The 27,816-nt window shown below is 42.8% G+C and overlaps 1 protein-coding gene across 6 annotated transcripts in view; it reads left to right on the forward strand.

Moving 5' to 3' along the window:
* B3GALT1 (beta-1,3-galactosyltransferase 1) overlaps positions 1–27,816 on the forward strand; it is a 332,737-nt gene that overhangs the window by 62,642 nt on the left and 242,279 nt on the right. For all 6 annotated transcript variants that reach the window (XM_080972706.1, XM_080972702.1, XM_080972707.1 and 3 more), the window contains exon 2: positions 16,787–16,930. The gene's annotated coding sequence lies outside the window, so the exon portion shown is untranslated. The remainder of the gene's footprint in view (positions 1–16,786; positions 16,931–27,816) is intronic.

Here is a 27,816-nt window from a genome sequence, read left to right on the forward strand (position 1 = left end):
CTGCGTTTCTTTGATTAGTAGGGGAAATTTAGCAAAGAAACACACAATTATTATGATTAAAGCATTTATGTGCACAACATGGAAAACAGCAAGTAAAACAGCACTGAGGCATTTACTGAATTCATATCCTGCCCTTCCTGCCACAGGAGCCCAAGGCAGCAAACAGATCCACAATTAAAAGCAAAAACATTCCAAAACAATTGAAACATTCTAAGAACAATTACAGTTGAAAACATCTAAAAGCAGTTACAGTTAAAAACATTGTTCTATTTAGTCACCCCGGGCTTGTCAGTACAGAGAAAAGTGGGTGTTAGTTACAGCTTAAATAAGGTGTATATATAGTGTGGAATGATAGTATATTAGTGGAGTTATCATTTTACTTCTCCACTTCTTCTCTACTTTACTGTGGCCCTTTCTTGCTAGGGTAGCATTGAAAACCAGGTTTCTGCTAGGGCTGTGCACCAGATTCATACACTACTCATAGAATGGTAGAGTTCGAAGGGACCCTGAGGATCATCTAGTCCAACCCCCTGCAATGCAGAATATGCAGCTGCCCCACATGGGGATTGAACCTGCAACCTTGCCATTATCAGCACCACTCTAACCAACTGAACTATGTATTGTGGGCCCACCTGCTTATTCTGCTAAATGGGACATTGTTTGTTTATATGCCACTTTGCTCAAAATTGTGTCCAAAGTGGCTCACAACATGTAAAACGGGCAACAATAAATATAAACATTGAGAAATGTTAGAAACAATTAGCTATAAGCATATCAATAAATACAAAAAATTATATTTGTATGAAAATGATATAAATACGCTAATCTATTGCAACAGTTTAAACTAAACATTGTATAAAGTAACCTAATTAAATAGCTTCAACTGAACAGGAAAGAGAGTAACGCGAAGACGAAAATAGAACATTTCCATGTTTCAGACAATGCAACAGATTAGACTGATTTGGAGGGCTCCGAATGTGAGTTGTGTTGGGTTGAGATACCCTTGGCTGGGTTGCAGGGTTCATATTAATTCAGGGCTGTCTGAGGGTGATGTGTAGATCGGAAGAAGGAGATGCAATCATCTTCATGGTAGAAGTTGAGGGTGGGTGGCTGCTTTCCCACCTGAGCTTTTCTTCTTCCTGCCAGGCTTCTCCTCCTCCTCACCTCTGAAGCAGCACTTTGCAGGATTCAATGCTCTTGCTTAACAGCTGGTCAGTAGAAAGATTTATCCCTGTATAGTGCCGGTAGCTAGTGATGTATGGAAGAGAGAGCTGGATCATAAAGAAGGCTGATCGCCGAAGAATTGATGCTTTTGAATTATGGTGCTGGAGGAGACTCTTGAGAGTCCCATGGACTGCAAGAAGATCAAACCGATCCATTCTTAAGGAAATCAGCCCTGAGTGCTCACTGGAAGGACAGATTGTGAAGCTGAGGTGCCAGTACTTTGGCCACCTCATGAAAAGAGAAGACTCCCTGGAAAAGACCCTGATGCTGGGAAAGATTGAGGGCACAAGGAGAAAGGGGATGACAGAGGACGAGATGGTTGGACAGTGTTCTCGAAGCTACCAGCATGAGTTTGACCAAACTGCGGGAGGCAGTGGAAGACAGGAGTGCCTGGCGTGCTCTGGTCCATGGGGTCACGAAGAGTCGGACACGACTAAACGACTAAACAACAAAGTGCTGGTAGCTACTCCTTCGAATGCAAGGAAGACGCTTGCTCACTGAATCATAGACTCAGAGTTGGAAGGGACCACAAGTGTCATCTAGTCCAACCCCTGCAATGCAGGACTCTTTCCCCCAACATGGGGCTCGAACCTATGACCCTAAGATCGAGTCTCCTGCTCTACAGACTGAGCTATCCCAGGTCCTATCATGAGCAGCAGCCTGCAGTCCTGTTTTATGGCTTTTTTGTAGAGTTTAAGTATTTTGGAATAAGCTATTAAGGTTTTAAAAAAGGGAACATCTGTCAACATTATTACTTTTATTCACTTTGCTTATGAAGGAACGCAGCACAACTACATTAGCGTTGCTGATGCACTTACCCAATTTGCCGAATTACTTTTTGTTTACACAGGATTTTGTTAGGCAACTGTGTGGCATTATTTAATGACAGCACCATCTCAAATTAAATTACAGCTTGTGTTCACCTACAAATTACTACTTTGCTCAAAATGAAAGAGTTGAGGAAGACAAGAACGGAAGCATTTTAAAAAATTACGGTTTTAGAGGGAGGAAGTAGCAAGTTGGCTTGTGAAGAGAAATATTTACTGGTGTGTGAGTCCCATCCCCCCTGTATTTCATAGACATTTCTTTCTATTCTACTACCACCTGGATTCCACCCTAAACAGCAGCCTCTCCGTTGATGCCGAGCTGGACAAACATATTGGCAAGGCAACTACAGCAATGGCCCACCTCTCAAAAGGATATGGGAGAATTTGATGCTAACATCCAATACTAAGTTGAGCTGTCAGGAGTGACACCTCAATGCCTTCCACATGCAATCTATCAGGAACATAATTAGTCTATCATATGGCAGGGCAGAGTTTCAAACAAAGATGTGCTCTCCCGAGTCTACATTCCCAGCATGTTTGCACTCCTATCTCAGCTACATCTATGCTGACTTGGTCATGTTCACAGAATCCCCAACGATGTGCTCTATGGGGAGCTGGCTTCAGGCACCAGGCCCATTGGCAGACCAGCTCTGCTTTACAAAGTTGTCTGTAAACATGACATGAAGGTTGGCAATATCAACCTCGCTATGTGTGAATTGCTTTCAGACAACCACAGTGCCTGGAGACAGACAGAAAGGTCATGTGTCCACAGCAGTGACCAGTGGAGGAATGACCACTGGGAGGAGCACAGAGAAGAAACGCCGTGGTGCATCTGCAGCAGCACGACCAGAAACATTCATCTGCTCCAGCTGCAACAAAATGTGTCTCTTCTGCATCAGTCTCTACAGCCACAAGAGGCACTGCAACCTTCCAATAGTTTGACTTCACCCCCAAAGGTGCAGTCCTCCATTTACTCCTGAGATAAAGATGCCAACACATTTATGTTGTGGCCCATCCAATACATTCTCACTAGACCAGGGTATCCCAAACTTGGGTCTCCAGCTGTTGTTGGACTACAGCTCCCATCATCCTAGTTAGCAGGAATAGTTGGCAAGGATGGTGGGTATTGTAGCCCCAAAGCAGCTGGAGACCCAAGTTTGGTAAACCCTGCACTAGACTATCTCCACCCACCTCCCCATAAGTGCAGATATGTCCATGTCAAGGCATCACATTATATATTTTATTTCCCTACCCCATGAATGTCGTGGGCTGGAGAAAACATATTCTGATGTTGTAAAGCATGGGAAACGTGCATTGCATAAGATGGAGTGTTGCTGCATATCGTGAATGATTGAGACAGATGGGGTGAGCTCCCATTGCTCTGTCCCAGCTCCTGCCAACCTAGCATGCCAGTGCGAGTAGATATATAGGTACCGCTGTGGCGGGAAGGTAAACAGCATTTTTGTGCATTCTGGCTTCCATCACACTGTTCCGTTGCACCAGAAGCGGTTTAGTCATGCTGGCCACTTGACCTGGAAAATTGTCTGTGGACAAACGCCAGCTCCCTTGGCCTGAAGTGAGATGAGTGTCACACCCCATAGTCACCTTTGACTGTACTTAGCCATCCAGGGGGTCCCCCCCCCCATTTTTTTTACTACAGGTGGAGGGAACTTTTGAACCTCCAGATGTTGCTGAACTCAGCTCCCATCAGCTGCAGGAAGCATGGCCAATGGCCAGGGATGACAGTTGTGGAAACAAGGGTTCCGCGCTCCCACTCCACCACAATGCTAAGAGGTACCATAACCATAGCACACTTCTCTGGCAGCTCAGAGCACAGCCGTGGCAGGAGAGATAGCAGGAATATCTAGCACAAAAATTGTTTTCCAAGGCAGCACAGCAACTGCAACATCCAATGAAGAAAAGAAGGCAGCAGAGTTAATTAAAAATAAAAGCAAAGCAACACTGAGCTAGGAAATACCATAAACTGAAACTGGTTTGGAGTGAGAATAAAAAGGTGTGGGAGGCAATTAACTTAGAAATACCTCAATTTCAGAGGAATAATTTGTTACAATGTCTTGTTGTTGGAGCGGGTTAATTTAAAAAGGGCAGAGCCTTGACTAATCCACGTCTTCATTTGAGGACTGGGGGGTTTTTTTGTTGGAAAGAGATAAGTTGACATCAATGAGGATTGTTTTCAAATCTGTTTGGCTGTAGCAACAGTAATAAATATTTACAGGTGGCCTACTTTTGGGATTGCAAAGTATACCTTCACAGACCTAGATTTGTCAAGATTCATGCAAAACACACATAATTTCAGACAGGGTTGCTGGAAGTCAAGCTATTCAAATAAGATGTGTAAATCTGCTAAGTGATATTTATCTTTTCCAATTGCTCTTTGTCTTGAGCCTGGTGAGGTTTTTCTGGATGGAAAAGCAATCTGCAAAAAGGGAAGAGCACTTCTAAATTCTGTAGTAGGACAGCTTGCCAGCAACCACTTAAAATTGGAGTGATCAAACAGAAAGATGAAAACATCCTCCCAACCCTACCTCACCAATGGATAATGCCACAATGTGTAAACACATCCTAATGCAACAGACACCACTTCACTTTTTTTAAATAGAAAGTGACCCAGTTACTGAACGAGAAAGACCTTGGATTTAAAAAGCAGACAACCAGTCATGTTTTTGCTTATGAATCCTCTTCACAGAAGTCGTTTTAGGGTATCTGCTTTTGAGGGAAGCATAAAAAAGAAGCATGCCAAATTTTAGTCACACAGGGTGCCACTGAAAATTGAGAGACAAAGTCCACCACTGCTCTTTATACCACTTAAATTTGTGTTGTCAGTTTGAATATTTGGTCAGTTTCAGCACTGGTTGTTTGGTGAGTGTGCCCAGTTCCACTGTCAAATTGTATAGGTGCCTGGTGGGGAGAAACATACATTTGCCTCCTGACACAAGGCCTTTGAGAGAGCTTTCTGAACTTCTCACTCATTCTGCTAACGCTGAACTATTCCGAATACACCATGGTTATGATACCTTGGTAGAATATTTGTTATTCCCCCCTCCTTCTTTTTAAAACCTCTTTAAACTGTAAATCATGCAGTTGTCAAGATTAAAAAATAAATAATTTATTTCTGTTGTTGTTTTGGATTGCAAACAAGGGCACTGTGCCCCCTTTTCACCCTGCATAGCTATTTAATGTTAATACAAAACATTAAAGGGATGAATTTTAAACAATTAAAATAATTTCTACCTGCTGCAGCACTAGTGACATTTTCCAAAGAGCAAAACTTGAATAAATAAAATAAATATGGAATAAATCTGCATGGAATGTGGCACTGGAGAAATAGCCTCTGTATGAGAAGAATGAAGAAATGACTAGGCTGGAAGAGTAAACAGCATTTGCACAGAGGTGTAAAATATTAGAGAGAGAGAGAGAGAGAGAGAGAGAGAGAGAATATCTCATGCATATGCACTTAAAAATATGTTATATCCCCTTTCAAGGCAATTACAAATAACACATGTAAAACAAAAACATTGTAAAATACAGTTAACCGAGCATCAGCATTAGTGTTCTACTTCAATACAAACCAAAAAATACAAGTGGCAGTTAAAACTACAGCTTTTTAAAAGATGTAAATCAGCAGACTTTATTCAATTAAAAGTGGACAGAAGTCTCCAGATCTTTAAGGCCAATTTAAAAGTAGTCAGGCAATGGGCCTGACAGACTTTCCCATGGGAGGACATTGCATAAGGATGGAGCCAGGGAGAGGGGATGACAAGTCTGGCGTTTAGTGGCAAGCCATAGCTCAGTTGGTAGAGCGTGAGACTCTCAATCTCAGGGTTGTGTGTTCGAACCCCACGTTGGGCAAAAGAGTTGGTTCCTTCCAACTCTACAATTCTATAATTCTGTGATTCTAAGCTTTTGAATAGGGGCTTTGTGGCTGATTTTAGGATGCAGGCAGGCTGATGCAAAGGTGTGTGTTTGTGTGGAGAGAGACAGAAGGGAAAACAAAATTATGCTAGGTAAACATCTCAGAAGAGATAAATGTAAAAGACATACGAGAACGTGCAGACTGTGGATTCAAGGTGTTGAAGTTGAATGACAAAGTTACCTCAGAGGATTGCGGGTAGGAGGAAGAAAAAATAATAAAAAAGAAGCGACGTGAGGGAATATCAGTAAAGTATGTCTGAGGAACTAAGACGAATTTTCAGCAGAAAATCTGAATGCGCAAATTGCCACACTTCGATTTTACCGTCAACATTAGGGCTGAGCCAAAATTTCTCACTGTTATCCACAAACATTTGCAGCACTGCCTACAACCACCCTGCTGCCTCCTTTCCATTGTGTGTGTTGCTGTTTGAAGGCAGGGGTTGCCTGTCCTTAGAGAGATGTTGTGAAAAGGGGGAATTAAAGCACTGCAGCTGTAGTGACATCTCTAGTGCCTTCCCTGCATTAATATATCTGAAATGTTGGTTGCATGGAGTTTCTTTCGAGACAACATTCCATTTTACTTACAATCCTGGAATATTGTGTCAGTTGCACTTTGAGGAACCTGTAGCTCAGCGACAGAGTCCATACCTTAAATACAGAAAGTTCTAGGTTCCTTCTAAGGCAACATCTCCTTTTAAGAAGAACTTGGATTGTAGGGCTGTGGAAGATTTCTACCAGACAGAGCTTGGGAAGTTGCTCCCATCAGCTTCAGCTATCTTGGTTTTAAATAGATGGAGGGATAATCTGACTGCATCCAAGGCAGCTTCAGATGTTCAGTTGAATCAATGTTTCATCCTTATGCGCAGATGCCACCTCTTTCCTGCATTCAGCTGCTACTACCCTGGAGGATGGCATCTTCTGGAGCTTGGAACATTGCATAGGAAAGAATCGGAGGTGAGGTCCATTGCCCATTGAAGGAACATGAAATAGCATCATTAATCTCCTGGAGCTATAATCTATGAAGCTCGGTCCCAGACACATCTGTGTCCTCGCAGAGACAAGCAATTGTTAATGAATGTGTTGCCTCTTTGAGTAAGAGCTGAATACCCTTGTGGGTACAGGTACCAGATGGTGGCAAGGCTGTTCCAAAAATACTGGAACTTGTCCCAAACGCTTCACAGCAATTTATTTATTTTTAAAAATAAATAAAGAATAATAACCAAACAAACTCTGGGAATCCAAAATTGGCATAAGAATAACCCAGCTGTAGGAATCTTCCCCCAGCCTAACATTGAGTTAGGTTTCAAGGCACAAAAACATGGACCAGGATTCCACACAGTTATGAAAAAAAATAACCCATGTTCTCATTAATAAATAGAACCTGCAGCCATAAGTCTGTGTTTTTGCATTGCACGTAGATCCATTGTGCAAGCTGGAGAAGCTGTTCGACATACTCATCTTCCCATGACTGGCCGTCTTTTTATTCGTTCCTTATAGCAAAATGCCTATAATGAAACCTCTAAGCAGTTTACAAGGAATATTAAAGTTATCATTAGATATAGTTAAAAGCCTGCCTCCAAAGTCCCCAGTCTCACAGCCCAGCTCTGCTCATGGCTGAGAAACCAATTTCCACATTGAGGGCCATATTTCCTTATGGGCAACTTTCCAGGTGCCTCTTGCCAGCGAGGGGCATGGCCAAAGGCAAAAGTAGGGAGAGCAATATTTAAAGGATATGTTTGTACAGTAGACTAGTAGTTTCTGCACACACACACACTGTCCTCTATCCTCTATCCAGGCAAGCAGACACTATCAAAGTTCAAGGACAAGTTTCAAGCAGACTGGAAAGCAGGGACCATGAGGGATAAGTCCTAGAGACAGGTGGTGGTGGTGGTGGTGCAGAGGGTTTAGGCCTGAAGGCCTGCATTTGGCCCCAAGGCCTGGGGTTCCCCATCCTGGGTCTGGCTCCATACCCACTTGCCTTCTAAAATATGTGGCAAGCAGCCTAACCACTTTCTGTGGGGCTTTGTTGTGAGACAAACTTGTCCGCAAGGCAGACCATCTCTGTCTCCTCCAGCAAATGAGCGCTCAGCAAGGTAAATAAGAGTTGTAACAGCTAGCTTTTGTGGCTCAGACAGAATCATAGAGACCTTGAAATACTTCACAGCTTCCCAGAGACTATTTTAGCTGCAAATGACAAAGGCGCTGATGATTGCGCTACTGTAATTTTCAGTTAATGAGAACTCCTGAGATTTCTAACATGAACTGTGAATGTACAAATAATTTCTTTTTTTTCCAGGACTCTTGCCATGAAGTACCGTTTAATTAGGTCACAACTGGAAGTATTAGCTCATACATCAGCCAGAGACATAATTGTTCCCATTTAATGAAATATTTTTTAATAGCAAGAACTAAACTCTCTTAAGTGCCTTCAGTTCACCTTACCTTAAAGCAAGTGTGATAAAAAAGAAACATTGAATCAATTTTTAGATGGCTTAACTTGACCATTGTGACTTACAGCTTTTTTATTTTTAAGTGTCTTTCAGGTCAAAGGTTGTGCCTTAGGCTTACTCTAGACTTGGCAGTCCGAACAGTACAGCGAAGTAAAATACAATGATGGCTCAATTTTTTAAATTGCTGGGTACATCTACTGGCAGGAAAGATTGTCCCATACTGTGAGTAGGAAATGCCGCTAATGCCTAAATGAAAGTTTACTGAATATCACAGCGATAGAATTAGTTTGCCTTCAAAGTGGCCACGTTTTCATTTTATCAGTTGTGGTTCTGCTTTTCAAGCAAGTAACACACAGTATTTAGCTTATTTGTTTGTGGCAATGACAGCTCTCCCGAACATGGCTCTCTACAGATGTTTTGGTCTTTATAGGGCCAACAGGAGTCCAGCAGGACACCAGGTTGTAAAAACGTTGATCTGTGAAGTCACCCTCATGGTGTGTTTCACATCTTCTCTGTGTTTAAAATCCAAAGCAGGATAAGATGCACAGGCAACTAGATAAAATGGGAAGACCGGGGTGATGACAGCCATTACTGTTTGCCAAGACACAAAACTGTAAGCCAACGGCACAAACGTAATACAAAACTTTGGCGCCTGTTTGGAGTCAACCAGACGAGGTTGGGTTTTTTGGTTCATGGCACAAAACAGCACAGAACTGGCACTAAGCTTTGGCATCAGTTTGGGGGGATCCAGAATTTTGGGGTTGGATGTTAATGAAGCTGTGGAAACAGTCACCCGGTGTGGGAATGAGCTACAGTGGTACCTCTGTTTGTGAATGGGATCCGTTCTGGAGGCCCGTTTGCAACCTGAAAAGAACACAACCCGCATGCGCGGGTCGCGATTCGTCACTTCTGCGCATGCATGTGACGTCATTTTGTGCGTATGCATGGGCGGCGAAACCCAGAAGTAACACTTTCCGGTACTTCTGAGTCGCCGCGGGACGCTACCCGAAAACGCGCAACCTGAAGCAAATGTAACATGAGGTATGACTGTATATGCCCTGGTGCTCCCTCCTTGCACGCTTTGCTCTATGGGGAACATTGCCACCACACTGTGCATCTCAAGGCCCCACTAGCCTTTGAAAGAAGAGTGTTGAGACTTGAAACAGAATGGTGGCACCTCATGTAGTAAATACTTACATGATTCATTTTGCTTGTTGTTTAGTCGTCTTAGTCATGTTCGACTCTCCGTGACCCTATGAACCACAGCATGCCTTGGAAACTCTCACTTTCTTTTCAAAGCGTCTCCTTTTTTATGTCCATGGAGTTTTCTTGGCAAAATACTGGAGTGGTTTGCCAGTTCCTTCTCCAGGTGGATCACATTTAGTCTAAACTTTCAGCTATGACCTGTCCGTCTCGGGTGGCCCTGCATGGCATAGCTCACGGCTATGCAATGCTTGTTTGGGGAGGAGGGAAGAGCTGTTGGCTAGGTGGGCCCATGAGCACATGCCAGGCTTTCCAGTCACTACTTATGGAAGAGGATGGTCAGCCATAGCCTGCCATTGAAACCTTGCTGGAGTGTGTGGATTGGTGTTGGGGTCACTTGGCCTGTTTGTTTATGCTTTCATTAGTAATAAGTTTCACCTACGACTGTGCATGTTGCTCAGAAGAGTCAGGGAAAGAAGCTGCAATATTTAGCGACACTCTTGGTACATTATATGGTGTTGCTTACAATTTATGCAAGTCACTTGCTGAAAATTTAGAAAGCCTTTAGGTCATAAAGTTAAGGACTTAGCCCCGATTGATTTTTCCCCTGGTGGGACAATACTTAAAATCTGATTTAATGGCCTTCAGTGACTTAGCTGGCTGGTTGGCATTTTCTTTGCAGCCCACAAGATTTTAACTTCTCCTCTGTCGCTACAAAGATAATTTTCCTTATAATGTATCTTGTACTGAATGGGTTTTCTGGGTGATTTATGAGCACCCCGGTGTGAAACTCATATTCTGTAGAGATGGTTCAACAAAGTAATGTGTTAGCACTGCCTGAAGTAAGAAAGTCCACTACAGAGAAGCAGGAGTGGGAGGAGATGGAAGAGATGAAGACGATAGGTTGACAGTTCAGTGTTTGCGGCTTGGTCGTGCTGGGTGTTCGATGCAATGGACCCTCCTCTGCTGGAAGGGGTGTGCAGATGCTGGAAAGTCAACATGATAAGCAGGGATAGTCAGCATGGTGCCCTCCATAACCTGGTGGATTGCAGCTCTCTTCAGTCACTGAAAGCACAGCCATAGCACAGATAATGAGAACTGCAGGCCAACAATATTGGGAGGGCAATGTGTGGCTACCCTTCCTTTAGGGAAGAGGTGAGACCTGTTGCTTCCCTACTTGCAGAGGTTTCATCTGCCCTCACCAATTGCTCCCATTGATTTTTATTAGACAATGTAAATCAAGAAGACTTTTTGGGGGTAAAAGCAGATTTAGGCCCTTTAGTCCAGCTTAGTAAGAATGGGAGGCACGTTTTGCTGTCACCTCAATGACACTGGGAGTCCCCTTATCCTGCCTGAATTGGTGGGATCCTTTCACATCTATGGAAGAAGTGAAAGACAGGTGATGGCCAATTTACAAGTGTCCTGTTGATGCTTGATTGCGCATACACATATAGTGCCAAACCCAGAAGTGACCACCAAATGTCATTAAAACATCACTAAAAGGGTGGAACAGGGGCAGGGTGGGGCAGAATGCTTTACACAGGCCCCACCAATGTACATGGGGGTCCGCAAGTAACCCCTGTACATCAGAGAGTTTCACACTGATCGGGGGTGGGGGGAATGCAACTCTGGGAAATTTGGGATAGATAGCATAGGATATCTATGTAAAACATAATATACATTTTAAAGATCTGATGCAGATACTGACTTATACTCTGAAACAGAAGGAATCCTAGGATAAGTGACCCCAGTTCATAAGTGCGTTTCCAGCTGGGGGGTGTGGGGGGGAATCACTTAAGAACCCACTTCAGCCCTTCAAATATTGTGTCATTGAGGTTCAGTGGTTCAGACTGTTGTTTCACTATGTTTTAGATTCAAAGCAGAGCCTCACTTCAGAAAATACAAATCTTTGTATGTCTCCCAAATAACTGTAGTTGGGGAAACCCCAAATTGCTGTAGTGTGTGTGTGTGTGTGTGTGTGAGAGAGAGAGAGAGAGAGAGAGGATGTGCAGGCATTATAGACCTATCTGAAGTGATGAAACCTGCCATATTTCAGGCAAATAAATGCAGGGTGTGTGGGTGGGTGTGCACCAGGCACATTTAAAGTTGATTTTGGGGGAGAGGATTGAGAATGTCCTCCAAAAATACACATCTACCTTGGGCAGGGACAGAACAAACCATGCCAGGCTCCTGCTTGATGGAGTGCATGACACTTTATTGAAATTTAAAAGTGTACACCAATACAGTGTTTGTACACAGGCCCGTGCACAGGGCGTGCAGCCAGGTTCACTTGCCCCCCCCCCCAGGTCTTGGAGGGTTAAGCCAGTCAGGGGACCTGCCAGGGGCTTGACGGAGTTACACTGTCATGCCAAGAATCCCCTGTGCCTCCAAGCCAGCCGGGGACTTAATGAGTCAAATGGCCATGGGCGGAATGCCCACGCCTGTCTGTCTGCATGGCACGGCTTCAATAGTAAAATCTGGACTTGCACTGCTACATACCAGTGTGTAACGTCAGATCAGATTAGGTGGCAGTGCTGCAATGGTGAGTCTCACGGACAGGGCTTCCGCTGCAGGCCTCAGACAAGCTTTGCACTGACCTGCTTGTACATAGTGTGTGTGTACACACACACACACACACACACACACACACACACACAGTCAGACAGATAGTCTACTATAACTCACAGATACAGAACTCTGCAATGATTTAATGCCAAACTTTAATCAAATGCAACCAAGGCCAGAACAGGAATGAGATTGGGGTTGGGGAGAAGAAACAAGCTATCACAAAACTTATCCACCCGCCCTTTGCCCATCAGCACCACCAGCAGCAGCCTTGTATTTCTCTTCAATATAATGGGGGATTTGCTTTGTGCAATTTGAAACTCAAAACAACCCTCTGAAGCAGATACAAAGCTCTGGGAGCAGGGCCACTTCTCTTCAGACCATGTGGTAGACATTGCAACTAGACTGCTGTAGCTGGTGCTGGGGAGCTAGAAGGCGCCATGATGCAGCACAAACCTATGCATGCCTACTCAGAAGTAAGTTCCAGTGAGTCCAGCGGAACGTACTCCCAGGTAAGTGTATATAGGATTGCAGGAACAGGTTGTTATGAAGCTAGACTAGCTCTCCTGATATATTTTAAACACCTGGCATGCCAGAAGGTGTCATAGCTGGATGATCATCACAGTGTTTTGTTCTTTGGTAACCACAATAGCACAATCTAATTGCATGCCTTACTCTCAGGTACAACGAACAATGAACACTGCTGGATTAAGCAAAAAGCCCATCTAGTCTAGCATCCTGTTTTCAGAGTGACTGTACAAATAAAGTTGTACATACAAATAGAACTGGAGAGAATAAGGTGAATGGCTTAACCTTCTTTCTATCATCCATCTGTCTCGAGAGACGATGGAACATCAACAAGGCCAAGAGAGGGGTTTTGTTGTCTGGGCAGCCCAGGACCTCCATGGCTTAAGCAAAATTAGCTAAATTGACACTTCTGGAAATTAAGATCAGAACAGATAAACCGACACAAAATTTTTGAATGTACTATATAGACACAGTCTGTAGGTTGTATCTAACATTAGTCCTGCTCAGAGTAGACCCATTTAAATCCCTGGACATAGCTAAATGCCCGTCAAATTCAATGGGTCTGAGTATAACTTGGATACAGCCTTAGTTATAAATGTTCAGTGAAACCATGAGAACACGCAGTCTAAAGAGTGGAATTCTTGTACCACAAGAGAAAGATTCAAGAGAAAAATAAGGCCTATGAGGCATGCTATGAATGCAGTGTTGGAGAAGAACAGTATTTATGCTTCACAAAGAACCGCAGCATAAATAATTTCATAAAGAACTCATAACCTTCCTACTTGTAGTGCCAAGGCAAGTTATTGAACAGAACTGAAAGTGTTTAGACCATCTTCATCTCGCACAGGAGAGCCCTGATGGAGAAATTGACTAAACACATAAAAGTGCTAAATAACACCCAGGACTCGGACAAATCCATTGAAATATGGCGTCCATTCATCCATCTCTGGAGAAATGTTTTCTCTTAACAAGGATGTTGATCTGCAATGGGTTCAGTTAAAGGAGGAGGAGTGGAGAGCAAGAATAGTTTTATCCTAGATTCTGGACTGTCTCTTTTTCCCTTTCCTTTTTTCCTCCCACTATGCTGCACATAGTGAATTCTCCCCCAAGGCCCTTTTTTATTGTACATCTGAATCTTACAGTACAAATAAATTTGAATTGACTGGTGTATACGGGTTTGGTGCTAATGTTCTCCTTAGGGGACGGGCAGCACCAACCCCCCCAGACATCTGCTGCCAGCTGCCATGGTTATAAAAACTTGGAATCCTGTATGCCTTGCAGATGGTGGAGAAAGATGTATGCTCTCTGCTCCCCACGTGTAATGGCTGGGGATTGGGAGCTGCTTCAAATGCAGTTTCTCTGGTGCAACTTTGCCGCAGCAGAAGCATGCTGTGTGTGAACTTGCTGGCTTTTCTGCACTTCCGGATGCTGAATTAGGTGATACCTAATATAGTGTGTTGAAACTTACTCAAGGGGATCTATTGGCACTAATGTCTCCTCGGTGGAGTAGGAATAATAATTCCACTCATAGAATAAACACCCTGTCTCCTGCTTTGCCTGTTAATGCATATCATCGGTGGAAGGTGAAAAAGATCACTACTAAGGGGAAAATAAGGCTCTGATTCTTGACGTTTGTTTAACATGATCATATGCAATGTCAGCTTTTGAATGCGTACCGATTTTTAGCACTATGTATTAATTTGGAGGGAGATTTTGGGAATGCCCTTTGGGAAATTTGCAAGTAAGAAGTATGAGAGATTATTTTAATTTGTATTTGCATTTGTTCGCTACCTCGTTACAATAAATCATTTTTAAAAAATTATTTCCAGAAAAGTAGACAAAACAGGAATAGTAAGGAAAATGACCCCCTCTTCCTCCCCCTGAAAGAGTACAGGTGCCAAAGTGATGCAGAGAAAGTCACTTCATTGATGGAATGAAGAGTTCTTTAGCAAAATGAGTTTTAAAAGAAATAAAAATGCAACATAGAATAATATAAAACAAAGACAGCAGGGATGGGGGACCCCTGGCTGCAGAGCCAAATGTGGCCTTCTAGAACTTTCTGTCTGACCCTTGAGATTCTCCTAAGGCCACACCTGCTCTGTGACCCTTCTTTGCGTTGAGCATTGATTCTATTCCGCCTGGCCTTTAATTTGAATTCAGCCTGATCTTTTATTTCCCTTCTCTTCCCTCCCCCTCCCCTTTTATGAAGATTACCAGCTCTGAGACCCCACAGCTAATTCTCCCCGGCCTCCTCGCTGGCCCAAGTAGGACTAATTCAGCCAGCTAACCCTGGTGACAATCTAATGCTTATTAGATGGATTTCCTCCAAATTGATTTCTGAACTTTGAATTTTATTGTTATTCATGTTTTTATACTGTATTTTATGCTGCTCCTACAATTAAGTGTTTTAAATTTGTTGTTAGCTGCCCTGAGCCCGGTTTTCTGAACCAGGAAGGGTGGGGTATAAATAAAAAAATATTATTATTATTTATTATTATTATTATCATTCTATTATCTTCTCTTTTTTTTGCTTGCCTGGATGAAGGATAAAATATGTAAGGGTGTGAGTAGAAACCAACCTACGCAAAGGGAAAACTCACAATAATTGACCTGCCCAATTTTTCACCTGACCCTCCCCAGAATTGGCATGCAGCCCTCAAAAGGGAATGTGGCTCTTGAGCAATATATATATGCCACTGCAAAGCAAACAAGAGCAGCGCAAGATGCTGAGCTACTCAAAAGTCATGGAATTGTAGGGCTGGAAAGGACCTCCGGGTACATCTAGTCCAACACTCTGCAATTCAGGAACCAGAGGATATAAAAGTCAGAGAAGGTCCTCTAGCGGTTGGGAGTTCTAGCCCATAAGATCTGAAGGGCGCTAGATTGGGGAAGGGTCCTCTACTTTCACATTATGTGGGGGGGCAATGCTGCTCAGTGTAAGAATGCATAAATGTCTCTTTCACCTGTGGAATACAGTGGTACCTCAGGTTACATGCGCTTCAGGTTACAGACTCCGCTAACCCAGAAATATTACCTCAGGTTAAGAACTTTACCTCAGGATGAGAACAGAAATCGTGCTCCGGCAGCTCGGTGACAGCAGGAGGCCCCATTAACTAAAGTAGTGCTTCAGGTTAAGAACAGTTTCAGGTTAAGTACGGAGCTCCGGAACGAATTAAGTACTTAACCCGAGGTACAACTGTAATGGAAAAGGTCTGGGCTAGGCTCTCCAGAGAGATGAACTGTGAGAACCAGAGGGTCTACTTCCAGCCTAGATTAAGAGGAGGATTTACCAGTGCAGCCGTGTGGTTTACAAGGTACACAAGGTTGAGGAAGATTATTGCTGTGTGTGAAACAAGCTGTGTAATAGTAGTCTTGCTGATTTGGAATGTCCGGAGTTAAAGATTTACTCAGAGCATCCCAAAGAAAGTCCAGACATAATCTGTAGTTACTATGGATGGATTGCATTTGAGGCTGTCCTATCACTCCATATCATTGCTTTTACAAGGCAACCAATTACACCCATGAGCTGATAAAAGCTCCTCTCACATTTAAAGCTCTTTCAAAGGTTAGAATGCTTTCTGAATTTCAATAATCCTCCCTCCCTTTTCAGATCTTCCAGACTGAGCTAAGGGCGTGGGGACAACTTATTCAGGGAAAGGATGCAGTATAAAGCTGTAACTAATAAGTCGAATGAAAACAAATTCCTAAATTGTTTTCTTTCTTTCTTTTAAAAATCCTGTCTCCTATGCTTCCTCCCTCCCTTTCAGTCTTTAAATGATGTCATTTCCTGCAACAATTCTCTGTTTTGGGCCATCAACTCTCTCAGACAGTACAGATTAGTTCAGTGCTAAGCAGTGGATGGGGAGGATTGAGAAGATTAGAGAACAGGAAAATTAAAAAGGAGGGAGGAGGAATGCTTACAATGAGCAGAGGCAAAAATAAAAAATAATGAAGTGCAGGTTCCCAAAAGCTGAGACTGTAATGCTGTATCTTTCTTTTTCCTTCCTTCCTTCCTTCCTTCCTTCCTTCCTTCCTTCCTTCCTTCCTTCCCACTAGGAGCACTCATCACCAGTCTAAGAGTGGAAACACATGCTCAGAAGTTTCACACTGGGCCACACCATGAGGCTGAACCTGTTCTTCCCACAGCTTAAATCCCGGAAGACTAGGGTGGAAATCAGAAGCATCCATGACCTTATTGAGGTGAGATCCTGCTTGCTATATGTACAGTACTTGTACAAACTGCCTTTTATTTCCCTTCCACTACACTCTAGAACAGCGGTTCTCAACCTGTGGGTCCCCAGATGTTGTTGAACTACAACTCCCATCATCCCTGAGCTCTGGCCTTGCTAGCTAGGGATGATGGGAGTTGTAGTCCAACATAGGGTCAGCCTGTAGCTCCCACCGACTCTCCAAGTGTCCCTATTTTCCAGGGAGGACCCTGATTTAGAGAGGCCATCCCAGTTTCTGATTTGATCCTGGAGTGGCTCACTTTCCCCTAGGATGTCCCTATTTTCATTAGAGGAATCTTGGAGGGTATGGTAGGATGCCCCTACTGGAGAAATGTTGGAGGATTTGGAGTTAGCCAACCCCCAAGCTGTATAGGGAAGTTAAAAAAAAAGTTTAATGTTGTATTATGTTTTTATATATGTTTGAAGCTACCCCAGAGTGGCTGGGGCAACCCAGTAAGATGTGTGGGTTATAAATAGTAAAATTATATTTATAGAATGGGGTGCTCCTATTTCCATCGGAGAAATGTTGGAGGGTATGCACCTATCATTCCATCATGGCAGAGGCTGATGGGAGCTGGAGTCTGACAGTATCGAGAGAGTGACAGGGACTGCCCTGGAACGATCCTCCTATCGGCCACCCATCCAGAAGTTCCTTCTGCTGCCCAGGATCCCTCTATGGGCTTTGTGAGAATGAAATCCTTTCACAGCCCAAGCCTCAAGTCTGAAGCAGCCCGGGATTATTTGGGAGGATTTAATTCTCTAGTTTTGTCACAGCTGCCCAAATGCCACCCAGCTGGCTGTCACTGTTGTCCTCTCCTAACACAAGACAGCCGGTGGTTGCTTTAGCAACAGCAAAGTGAAGGACATCAAGTGTTTGCTAATTATTAAGGTTCTAAGTGTTTTCAAAAGGCCAGACTATGACTTTAAAAGGTAATAGCAAAAGACATTGGGGGGGCGGGGAAGAATCAAATAAAAATTCATGGCACCAACCTTGAAGGGTCTCACCATGGGATGGTCAGTTCTGTAGAGAGAGGAGAGCCTTCCCCCTCACCCAAGAGCTCTAGTATGGGTCTGAACCATTGTCCCTTCATATACAGTGGTTATAGGTGCTTCAGGTTACAGACAGTGGTTACAGACAGAAATAGTACCTCGGGTTAAGAACTTTGCTTCAGGATGAGAACAGAAATTGTGTGACGGCAGCGGGAGGCCCCATTAGCTAAAGTGGTACCTCACGTTAAGAACAGTTTCAGGTTAAGAATGGACCTCCAGAACGAATTACGTTCTTAACCTGAGGTACCACTGTACCTTAAATTTCCGAAACAATCAGTTTATTTGCACTTCTTTTTACATTTTATTTGCACTGTCAGTTTTACATTTGCTCAGGGAGGGAGGATCTCTTGCTTTTGCTTTATTATCTCTTTGAGTGTCAAAGTGAAACTTCTCTGAAGCTCTGGTGGGATCCTCAACTTACATCTCCTTCACCAGGATGCCTTGATGTGAGGACCTTTCACAGTTGAGGCTCAGATCTCTCTGTTCTTCACTGTTCTATCCCACTATCAGACACCTGGATTTCACATCTTTCACCCCTTTCATACACCCCTGCACTCCCAAATCTCGTCACTCCCTTCCCCGCGTTTTAGGGCATCAGTTGTCTGAAGTTCATCTCTCATGCAAGCGAACTTTCATTTTGTCAGCCAGCCTGTCTGTGGTTTTATTGTTTTCCTTCCCTGGTAGTCAGTCTCTTTTGAGTGCCAGTTTTATTGAGGCAAGAAATCTTGGTGAGTCAGTGATTGTCCTATCATCCTAAAGTCTGAGCTGCTGACAATGAGCAGACACCGGCTTTTTTAGCTGCCCAGTATTTTAGGGTGGTGGTGGTAGGGATGCAGATTGCAAAATCTCTAAAATCCCACCAGTCATTTCAGATTGTGGTCTAAGCACAGGAATAACATGTTTCAACACCCCCTCAAATGCCTATGAGGGGGGGACACGTCTGGGAGGAGGGTCCTAATTTCCAGATTTCTATATGCAGTGAGGTTCTTTTAAAAAAAGAAAAGAAAAGAAACCTTTGGAGAAAGACTTGCAATCTGGCATGGTTATGACTCAGCAAGAGTCACACCCTATAATCCTCCTCTGCATGTGTTTCAGCTCTGTCCTCGATCCCAAATGGTGCTGAATAGAACATGAGACTTGCAGATTCAAATGGCTGCTGAATAATATTATCCAGAATTGGTTTAGCTGCCACTCACGTTCCCCATTAAAAAGCACAGACATCTCTATAGCCAGCAGAATGTAGCTCAGAATCATTGTTGCCCATTGCATGTCCTTAATTGCAGAGCAGCTTGCATATACAATCACCACATCTAATCAGAGATATGATGATAAAAGTCTCAGACATGGCGACCTTTTGGGGACGCTCTCTACAAAACGGAATAGGTACGGGAGGTGTGTTAGATGTTTGTAACATCAAGAGTAATTTGCCTTCTCTTATTCTAACCTTGGGAGGGATGCGGGTGGCGCTGTGGACTAAACCACAGAGCCTAGGGCTTGCTGATCAGAAGGTCAGCGGTTCAAATCCCTGCAACGGGGTGAGTTCCTGTTCTTCTGTCCCTGCTCCTGCCAACCTAGCAGTTTGAAAGTACGCCAGTGCAAGTAGATAAATAGGTACCGCTCCGGCGGGAAGGTAAACAGCGTTTCCATGCGCTGCTCAGGCTCGCCAGAAGCAGCTTAGTCATGCTGGCCACATGACCCGGAAGCTGTACGCCGGCTCCCTCGGCCAATAAAGCGAGATGAGCGCGGCAACCCCAGAGTCGGTCACGACTGGACCTAATGGTCAGGGGTCCCTTTACCTTTACCTTTTACTATTCTAACCTTACCCAGGGAAACATCAGTTTCTAATTCCTACATGGCACAGTACCCAAATCACCTAACTGCCCCCCCCCAATTCTGCAGATAGAATGATAGATGGATGGATAGCTATATGCATTACCAAAAAGAAAGAAAAACTAAAGAAGCGTTGTATTGTAAAATATGGAGATGGAGATGGGAGGAGATCTAATATCCTACACGTATCATCCATATTATATCGACCATCGTATTTTATACATAGATACGCACATTGTGATTCACTGCCATCTTTTTTACACTACTGATTCAGATATATACACTCATGGCAAAGGTAGTAGATGGAATCCATATGTCAACTATAAACCAAAGTAGCAAAAACTGTTCCATACTATTCAACACAACAATAAATCATTATTTTATATGAACACACACTTTACCACTGACAAATTATTGAAAGGCATATCCAGGAACTTTACACCTTAGAAATCAAGCCCTTGTCAAAGCTATCTGAATGTTTTAGGCTGTTATTTATTTCATAATATCTTGATTTTCTTGAGAGGCTTTTAAACTTGCTGGCTTTCCCTCTTGCCCATTCATTGGATTCTAATTTCCCTTTTAGGAGACTACAAATGATAGAGCAGGAATTGCTACTTGCAGATAATTAACAAGAGCTGGGCAAGTAATTTGCAGTGAATAATTCGGTACTTCTAATCACTTTGCTTGCAATTTATCTATGAATATCTTACTAACCGTCCAAAAATTTATTTGTTATTCATTGAAATCATTCGGCATTCAATTAGGAGTGGCAGATACAATTGTGCTCATGGCTTCTGTTCTGCAAGATGACAAAAATCTACTCTGATGCTCTTAGTGGCTTTCTTAACATATGCTAGATATTTAACAATATTGAATAACACTTAGAAAGTGATCAAGCCATGTAAGGATCAGGCGATGGCTCGCTTAAGGCCACTTTCTGAATTCATGGCTGAGGTGTGGCATAAACTGGGGGATGCTTGGTTTACAACTCGTACAGTGAAGGACCATTCTGCTGTATTCCAAAAGAAAGGCTATCAGACCGCAAGAGAGAAAATGGTTTCACTGTAGAAAATTCCATTGTCAAAGAGACTCGCTTACTCTTAGCCTATTTTAACTTAACAGTAGCTTGTCTCTTCACCACATCAAAAAGAGCTCTGCTTTGGAGTTCTGCATTGGATCGTGACCTTAAAATACAGTGAATGGAATTCAGTGTTGCACTGTGATGAACTTTCTGCCTGTTCAAGCATTGCAGCTTGCCAGATGGAATGATCCCCCCTCTCCTGCCAACATGAACTGTTCTAGGGATTCTCCCAAACCACTCAAAGCCAATTTCAGGGGGTGCAGGAGGAGGAGGAGAGGTTGTACACCCTATCACACAGGCAAAAGTCCTCGTACTAATGAGGCTTATTCGGTGAATCCCACCTTCTGCTTCTGAAAATACCTTCCAAAACCACATACTAGACAATTTATCTGGAAAGGTAAGTTTTCATGCAAACATAATATCCAGAAATGTTGCAGACATGCATGACTTATTTTCTAAAAACGCTCGTTCTGATCTGGGTAGCTCCAATATGTACACACATAAGTTTACCTTATCACAAGTAGCTTTGCACTGTTGGTTGGGCTTACAAAGCCTTTTGAGAGTTTAGAAGTGACAGCAATTTGAAAAAGATTAAGTAAGAGCAGGCCTTCATGTGCCTGGGTTAGAGCTTCAGGTAGGTAGCCGTGTTGGTCTGACGCAGTTAAAATAAATTTAAAAAATTGTCCAGTAGCACCTTAGAGATCAACTCAGTTTGTTCTGGGTATAAGTGCACACGAAAGCTTATACCCAGAACAAACTTAGTTGGCCTCGAAGGTGCTACTGGACAATTTTTATTTATTTTGACTTAGTTAGAGCTGTTACAGTACCGCAGAGTCCTCTTAAATTGGTAAAGTTTGCTTTATGTGGAATTTGATTACAGTTCTCGCATAGGATCCCTGTAGCTGCGTGTACATCACTGTCCCCAGGGTATTTGATCAGAGATATGTCTCACTGGATTCAGTGGCGTTTACTCCAAGGTTAGCATGCTTCTTTATTGTATAGAATCAACAAGAAAGAAATGCTACACAAGTTTAGGAGAGAGACAGCACTGTATTCAAGGCACACCACAATTTTTAATATATTTTTAATATAAGTGTAATGTAGCCCTTACAAATTTGTAGGAATAATTTTACAGTTAGGGATTATTAAATAATAGTTTTAAACGTGATTAATTACAATATGATGCAGATTTCAGTGATCCAAAGAAAATACATAACGTTGCTTGACATTTGTCTACAGTTGTGAAAATATATTGGTAGTGGGGAGAGATGTTGAAAGAGATATACAGTAGATAGGATGGCAGCGTAATAAATGCAAGTTCATAAAACGAGAGTCTCACTTCCTAGATGAGAGTTTTAGTACCATTAGGAACACTTGTGGGCTTTGACCTTTCTTTGATGTTTATAATTGTACTAACTCAGATGTGAAATTCATTATGGGCTCTAGCAAGAGAGAAATTAATTTTTAGAAAACCTTTTAATTTAGTAAAAGTCCCAGTGGCACTAAAAATGTAAAACAAAATACGAGCAAAAACTCCCAACAATGACTGGAATTTCGCTGCACGGCAAACACACAAATATGAGCTCTTTTCCTTGCTTGTTATGAAGTCTTCCATGAGTTTCAAAAAGTACATGGATTTCTCATTAAAACCTGAATAACATTTTGAATCCAGATTACAGGTTTCCCGCTCAGGAAAAGCAAAACTGAAACCCCTCAAAAGGAAATGAAGTTGGAGAAGGCAAAGTGGAATTCATTGCAACATGCTTACGTTGGAATATGTTTGTGTTCATGTGGCCATCGCTAGCACTGGATCTCCTGAATGAAGTCTGGTGCTAGTGAAGTAGGTTTGCATGCAGAAGATAAACTTGGAACGAAGTTCCAGTGGCTGCATTTGATGTGAGGATTATTGTGCTAGTTTTCCTCATTACAATGCCAGCACGTCTGCCCCGGTTTCCAAGGCTTATTTTACACTGCATTGCTTCTTGTGTTATGAAACTGCAACTTTTTGGTCACTTATACTGACACGCCATACTAAATTTTCATCCATGCCAGCAAGGTGTGGTGTGACAGAACATCAGTGTCAACCCTTGACATGTCGCCACTTGTCAGGTGCCTAGTATGCCAGTCCAACTATCTTATTTTGTTACACAGGAAGCTTGGCAGGACTGCCTCAAATTCTGGAGGCCTGCTCCCCACCAATGCAGAAAATACTGAGCTAGATTGGTCAGAATTTGAGGCGGTCTCCTGCCAGGGAGATGCTGGGGGTTGAATAATAATAATAATAATAATAATAATAATAATAATAATAACTTTTATTTATAACCCGCGCTCCCCAGCTGAAGCTGGGCTCAGAGCAGCTAACAACAATAAAATAATACAGCATTCTAAAATCAATTCATTATAAAATCAGTTCAAATCAAATTAACCATTGGGCTAGAGTTCTGTGAGGATTACCACAGAGGATGCTTCTCTGCGTAAAACATATTCTCTCTCACTGACCTGTGACCCTTCTCCAATCTGATACCTGAGGCAAAAAATCCTACAAGCCTGTTTTCCCCTCCCTGGCATTAAAATACATTTTACTTATTATGTATATGCCGTCCATCTGACTGGGTACCCCCAGATACTGTGGGCGGCTTCCAACAAAGTAAAACACAATATGGCATTATGTATACGATACGACATTACATATACGATACACATATGATAATATAACTGATGATTTGATGTCCTGTCATAAAAGCAGAATCAGCTGCCTGAGGCAACCACCTCACTCTAACTAGTGCTCTAGTTCTGAGAGGAACAGAGGAAGATTCTTTAGCTCAGTTCAGAGTCAGACTATCTTCCCATCCAGTCCAGTATTGTCCATTCTGACTCCCTACCCGCTCTAGTGGTTTGGAATCAAGCCCAGGCATGTTGCTGGAGGCTGGAGTTGGAAGAGCAGAGGCAAGGTGAAGTGAAGTCCCAAGACAGGTGTTGATCATCATGTGAGCTGCGCACAGGTGGGCTGAAGCGAGCTGCTGCCATTCCTGTGGAGCCTCCTTTTATTGAGACAAATATGCAAGCCAGGCAGATACATTTTGGGGCTGTGACCTTTACACATCTTCCGTCCCGAGATTGTGGGGTGGTACAAAGCTATTTTGGCACCTGTTTCCACAGCGTCATTTTCCCCTTGCACAGTGTATGACGAAGGAGTGTATGACGAAGGAGACAAAAGGTCTCAGGGACAAAGGTTACAGACAGGACACCGCTGACTGCTGAGACCGCAAAAGGTCAGATGTAGGGGACGATGTTCCGACAGCCATGGCTTGTCTGAGGGGGAGTTTTCCCTGCACCCCAGGGTCACGCGTGCAGGCAGACTGTGACTGCCTGCTGGTGGAGAGTGTGCTCCCTCCGGACCTCACTGTCCACTCCGCGATATCCCTACAGCAAGGGAGGTATCATCTCAAGGATTATAGCAGGGCTGGGCGAGATAGAGATATATCATCCCATGGCAATTTGAAGTCCATGTTATTATATCGTTTTCCATAATTTTTGACCTGGCAATGTATTTCAAATCATGATGTGTGTCAGTGTGCTACGCAAAAAATCACAATGTGGGAATAACCACAAAGCCAGCCATTGCTTCTCTGGACTTCTGTAGCCTCTGCTGGCTCAGCTCTGCCTGCCTCCTTCAGGGAGCAACAAATCACAAGAGCAGGCGCTGGCAAAAATCATGTTGCAGGAAAAACCATGAATCCAGCCAGTGTCTCTACATAGGTAAAGGTAAAGGAACCCCTGACCATTAGGTCCAGTTGTGGCCGACTCGGGTTGTGGCGCTCATCTCGCTTTATTGGCTGAGGGAGCCGGCGTACAGCTTCCAGGTCATGTGGCCAGCATGTGGCGAACCAGAGAAGTACACAGAAATGCCGTCTACCTTCCCGCCAGGGCAGTACCTATTTATCTACTTGAACTTTGACGGGCTTTTGAATTGCTAGGTTGGCAGGAGCAGGGACCAAACAACGGGAGTTCACCCCGTCGTGGGGATTCGAACCGCCGACCTTCTGATCGGCAAGTCCTAGACTCTGTGGTTTAACCCACAGCGCCACCCGCCTCCCATCTCCCGTCTCTACATAGCTCCATCCTTATTTCAGACATCATGATATATCAGTACAGTGGTACCTCAGGTTAAGAACTTAATTCGTTCTAGAGGTCCGTTCCTAACCTGGGGTACCACTTTAGCTAATGGAGCCTCCTGTTGGCGCCGTGCCACGGCGGCGCGATTTCTGTTCTCATCCTGAAGCAAAGTTCTTAACCTGAGGTAACATTTCTGGGTTAGCGGAGTCTGTAACCTGAAGCGTCTGTAACCCGAGGTACCACTGTATATCACTGTGTTTAGCTGGAGATATCTGGTTTACAACATCATGATATATCGTGTTTTTGTAGGAGGGAGGTGCTGTCCCAAATCCTATGTTATGATGAGCTTTGGGCTCCTAGGTCTACGGTCAGGAACCAAGAGTGGCTCTAAGCTCTGACCTTTGGTGGTGAGACTGCTATGAGAGTTGTGGAAAATATCACATGCTGCCTTCTAGTGTTTTATGACAGAAGCAACCTTGAGAGAGTGTTTACTCTTAATAGAGGCACATGTATGCTTTAAATAAATAAAGCTGTCGTACACTGAAAGCCCCAAAGAATTAAGCACACACATCCCAGCTCTCTTCCCGTTTAGAAGTGTTTCGTTGCCCGATCACCTGAGGGCAATTTTTACTCAACCCAAATAGTAATTGGCTGTTTAGATGACATGACTCAACCTGCAGTTGCCCCTTAAGAATGAGAACTTGCTGAGGAAGGTTAAGGAATTAGCTCTGCTTGTGCTGAACCAACTGGTAGTTTTGTTTCTTTTAGGGGAGTGAAGCCATAGTGCTTTGTTTTCTATTGATATTTTGTTACAAATCTCAGCAGGCACAATGTGTGTATCTCTCTGAGCTAATAAACTAACGTGAGTAATTTATATTGCTAACAATGCCGATACTTAGAGCTTCTTAGCATTATTACTTTTTCTAACCACTTCTACTGAGCGCTATCGAAAACCTGCCTTGATAACATATTTGTGATTTGGAAACAAGTTCAAGGAAAAGACTTATTTTAAAAACAAAGGTAGGAAAAACCTTTCTTTTATAACTGACACAGTGAGCGCTGAAAATTACTTTAATTTTCTTTTCTGTGTTCCATTCATTTTAATAACAGAATAGCGAGAGTCCTATAATTGGAAGGTGCTTATTCAGACCTGAGCCCCTTTCTGTTTAATGCAGTTTTCTCTCTGGTTGGTGTGTGTAGAATGGATTGCAGTCAAAAAGTTCAATAACCTCATGTTATACCAGTCTAGTGTCATAGAGTAATAGAATCAGTGTGGTGGAGCAGACTTGCGAGATCTGGGTTCAAATCCAAAATAAGCCATGAAGCTTGTTAGGCCAGTCATGCACTCACTCTCTCAATTTGAGGATAAAATGAAGAAGGAGAGAAAAATGCATGTCACCTTCAGCTCTTTGAAGGAAAGGTGGGCTAAAAATGCAGTGAGTCACTCATAAATAAGTAATTTTTAGTTTGGCATCTACCAAGTTTGAAAGAGAAAGATTTCTTAAAACTCCTCAGTATTTGGCAGGTAATCTCTGTATTCATGGATTTCACATTGCTAGATCTTTCGTATCTCTCGAGTATTGCTGGGGTGGGAGAAGGGGAATATCTCAATGCTGAAGAATTCCTAATCAGTTTGCTTTAGAGCCACTTCTTCATAAGTAAACATCAGGAGAAGCTGAGCTATTTTGAAATCATTATTTTGAAGCGAGAAAATATATGGCTACGATCCAGTCATACTTAAATCCCTTTGATTTTAGTGGGAGAGTTGGCCATAGGCCTCCCTCTCTCCCACTGAAATTCATAAAACTTTAAAGTTATTATTTTTGGCTGGATAGTGCCATACATTTTTTAAATGAATGCTGAAGTTGTCTGAATTGCAAAGGAATGGAAGGCATTCCATGCTCAAAAGCTAGATAAAGCAATGTGCATCACTGTTGGATATGATAAAGCTGAAGAGTTTTGTTTTGGGTAACAGTTTATATATTGTTTTTGTTTGTCATGATGGTAGGAATGCCTATGCCAACGGCCTCCTTTCTGCCTATACTAGGTGTCTTTTTCAAATATTTTCACCCCATCTCACTCTCCCCATCACATTTAGAGATGGTGCTGCTATAATATATCACAGCCTTATGTGTTTCCCATACATTAAGCTGGCTTGCGTAGGCTAATGGACCACACAGTGCTTTGCGTTATTCAGGTGTGAATGATTTTGGGGAGAAAATATGTTGGGTTGGAATTTATTATTATACCCCAAAAGCAATATTTTGTTTGCTAAAATTGAACATCTTCATATCTTTCAAGGTAAGTGAGGTCTGGCCCTGAGTGAAATGAGGCACTAAACATGATCTAGTATAAATCAAGAGACTGGAAAAGAACAAATAAGAGTGAACCAAGGCTGAGGAAATGTGCTTGAACACAAAGCTGGGTTATATATATATATATATATATATATATATATATATATATAAAATTGTATTCTTCTAACCATAAAAGAGATGTATGGGAAGTAAATTCCTTTAAATTGCGATCTTGATGGGTTTATTCCATGTTGGGATGGATATCATACAAATGTTACAAACAATTAGGGGTTAAATAACTGATACCCCAGATTATAAATATTACAGAAATTTGATTTTGATTTTTTAAATACTGCCCACTTTACCTTGGGTATTACTGTTCCAGTAAATCTGACTCCTGCTCTTCAAATATTGAAATCTGCCATGCTTCTGTTGAATTTGCACAAGCCCATTGTGAACTTGGAGTATTCATTGCTGTCACAC

This window comes from Podarcis pityusensis (assembly GCF_964106645.2).
Source record: "Podarcis pityusensis genome assembly, chromosome: 1".
NCBI classification, from domain to species: Eukaryota; Metazoa; Chordata; class Lepidosauria; order Squamata; family Lacertidae; genus Podarcis; species Podarcis pityusensis.